Consider the following 3,807-nt stretch of genomic DNA (forward strand, 5'->3'; position numbering starts at 1 on the left):
AAACTCCATTTTCTTCAATTTATAATGTTTGGGGATCCCATCCCTTTTCCTTCCATTTTGTGTAACTATTGCCATCATCATGCTTATTATTTCCCATTCAACTGCATTTGGCATTAAGTAGGTTCTCACACCCATCCATTTCTTTATCACAAAGCTTTTATTTCCTTCCAAGTTCATTCCATTAATTTCATTACATTTTGGTATTTATCCCTACACTTCGGGGTTTTATTACCCATGTCATTTCTCATAGTGTTCAACTCACCCCCCTTTTTAAAATACTGCTATCACATTCTTTTCATATCTTTATTCATTTGTACTTACCCACTTCCTTTGTGTTGTCAGGATGTCATCTAGGAAGAGCAAAGACGCAGCCTCCTCCTCTAAAAGGAGGAAGACCAATACCGCCCGAGGAGGAATGCTACCCCTGGTTCCTCTTCATCGTAGGCTTGGCCTATAAGGAACCCCTCTTGTAATCCTACGAACTACGAGGAGAGCTTGTTCCATAGTACTGAGGCAGCTGTTGCCTGGTCTACATTTTCCAAGCAACCGGTCATGATGGAAAAGACCATAGTGATAAATGACTTCAGTGCCTATCAAATGGTGGAGAGGTTTATAGCATTAGGTTGGGAACCCATGCTCCACCCTGACAGCCCATGCCACGAGAACCTTGTCTGGTGCTTCTATTGTAACCTGGAGGCTTCCTTTAGGGATGGGCAGTACTCTCTCACTAATCTGGTGAAGGGAGTAGATATTGTTCTGACTGTGGATTTGCTAGCAGCCATCTTGGGTATATTAGCCGAATGTGCCCATTTTTATAATCCTCCAAGGATCAAGGTTGTGGGCCCGAGTTTGGGCGTTAAGATGCAGGAGGTCATCTTGAGACCATATGTGGACATAAGGAGCATCCATTGTCTGAGACTGCCTATAATTTAGCAGCCTGAGTTTTTGCATGCCTGGCCCAATTCAATCTACTTCCTAGAGCAGGTCACAGGAACCAGGTAAGCTTCATGACAGCTTACCTTGCATACTGCATCTCTGTGGCCTTGGAAGAGGGTGCTTCCAGCCTTTGCCTCTCCTATATCATAATGAAGATGATGGATTACCATACGGCTCATCCTAATGATTCCGATTTTCCCTATGGGAGGTCATTCACCAAGGTCTTTGAGTACTTCCAAGTGGATTTGGTGGAAGAAGATGGGAAGTATCCAGGGGATAAGTTTACTAGAAAGAATCTGAAGAGGATGGGGTTGCCAGTGCTAATAAGGGCACCACAGGAGGCTGATGAGCATGGGCTAGAAGACATGGAGGGAGAGTACATGAGTGAAGAGGATGAGGATTATTTCCCTCATCCAGACGAGGAGGAGATAGATGAGGATGAGATCCTCGAGGAGGAGCCCTTAGAGTATAGGGGTACTAATCCATATTTTACAGCTCCACCACCTTCTGGTGGGGCTTTTGATTTTTAGAAGTTGATGGACAATATTGGTGCCCTGAAGGAAAGGCAGGATAGGATTTATGAGCAGGTAGAGGAGAGTGACACCCGAGAATTGGCGATACAACGTAGATTAGGGAGAATAGAGACTAATTTCTAGAACCCCACAAAGGACTTGGATAAAGTTTCTAAGGGCATCACCTCTGACTTTCGTCGTGTGCAAAGGGAGGTGGTCCTAATAAATGACCGATTAGACTTTTTTGAGTACCAATTCCATTGTAAGTCATGGCCTAACCGAGGAAGTTCATCCATCGCGCCCAAAGACGATCAATGAAGCTGTAAATCCTCCTCTATATTTCTTCCTTCCTAGTTGATGACGGTGATTTTGATACCTTGGTAGTTATGTATATTATGATACACTTTTATGCTTTGGAACTTGGATAGTATCTATATGGTGGTTTATGACTTTTGGATTGTTTTACTTGTTTAATTTATTCTATTGTGGTTTGACGGTGACAGTGTGTGCTACCCCCCTTTTTTGGTTATCTTTATGTATGATGTTTATCAGGTGGTTTGTAAAAATTTTTGAAATGTTAATATAGTGTCATTATGCTGCCAAATTTTTTATTAAATTTAACTTAATGGTTTATGGAATAGACCCATTGGTCTTTTGTTAATCTATCTAAGTTCTACTCCCATGCATCCTATGGAATGCAAGTATTTAGACTTTTTCATCTTATTATAGCTTTTAATCCTTTAAGGTTTTTATGTTTACCCAATCCCGAGGTCCTATTATAAGACTTTATGAGATCTAACTTGTATGTTGTGTGTGGGTAGAGCATCTTCCTCTGATACCACCGCTTGTCACACCCCATTCCATACAGAACCGGATCGATGATCAAGTTAACTCACGTTAACCCAAAACCTGTTAAGATCATCTGATACAGTAACCATAGCACAACATACACACGCTCTAAACCAAGAAGATTCTGTATTTCAGTGGAAGTCTTATATGTACATACCTATAAATACCCCAATACTCTTGATACCCAAATTATATTATATAATACGTTTACATGTGGGCCCGTAGGCATAATATATATACAAGAAATATAATTTAAACATCCAGAGCACAAAATGGGTAACATTTCCAAAATAATCAAAAGGAATCCCTGTATGGTATCAATGTTGCTGACCCACAACACAGCTATCACACGGGCACTCGGGCCCATGCCCTAGATCTTCAGGGACCCACCAGTCCTCGATTGGAAACTCGACATAGGTCCCGCCTCTAGCTCTTCGATCGGATAACTTGCAAGATTATCTAAAAATGGTGCACGTGGGATGAGCTCACTAGCCCAATAAGTGAAAAGAAATACTAAACAAGTATGCGTAATACAAATGAACATACATGCGTGCAGTTCATTTTATTATCTTAGTCCTCCTAGATAACAATTCTAAGTCATAGGCCATGTGCTACTCGCAACCACAGTGCACATATGCTCCAGGTATGAGCCACGAACCCCATCCTGCGATACGCCTATAGGGTTACCGAAGAAGGCCAATCGTAGGTACCGAAAAAGTAAAATGCTGACCCACGGTGACATTAAAGTAAAATGCTGACCCACAATGACATTAAAGTAAATTGCTGACCCATGGTGACATTAAAGTAAAATGGGTCGTGCCCTATATTAAATTAAAAGCAGTACGATTAGCCCTCTTGATATATCACTAAAGTTGTCGACAATCCTAATGATCAGCCGGGCGTACTTCTAATTACCATCGTTGGTTCATAACTTCGGGCTTCCCCCTAGTGATATACCCAACACCTAAACCCTGCTAGGAAGGGTCGTAGCATAGGGATATGTCATTCTTAACCGCATGCTCCTATGTGAGATAATACGACTGCATAGTCCCACCGCGTCCCATTCCATGGGCCACCAATGCATTCATGTCCAAGCCGACTATTGTATCTAGTATGGAAAAGCATCATGTTTAATAATTTAAAGTCATCTATCTTATATCACAAAGTAAGAATAGGCATTTAACAATTAAAGATATCAGCATGCCAAGTCATAAGTGAAATTCATAATGCACACATCAATGCTTGTAAATGGCACACGTGGATGAATAGTCTACAACAATAATGAAATGATGCCATGGCTAGTCTACAACTAGAATGATATGATACAATGTCCTCTTCCCACTTACTTAGTTGTGTACAAAGATCACCCTTGGTACGAGGAAGATCCGGCGCCCGATGACGCAAGTTTCTAGTACAACCTATCATAAATGAATTCAAGTTTAGTATTACTCCATTTTAGGCTCATAACCAATGAGGTATGATGACCCTAATGTGTTTAGAATTACTAGAG

This window comes from Macadamia integrifolia, unplaced genomic scaffold, assembly GCF_013358625.1.
Source record: "Macadamia integrifolia cultivar HAES 741 unplaced genomic scaffold, SCU_Mint_v3 scaffold1881, whole genome shotgun sequence".
In the NCBI taxonomy this organism is placed as follows: Eukaryota; Viridiplantae; Streptophyta; class Magnoliopsida; order Proteales; family Proteaceae; genus Macadamia; species Macadamia integrifolia.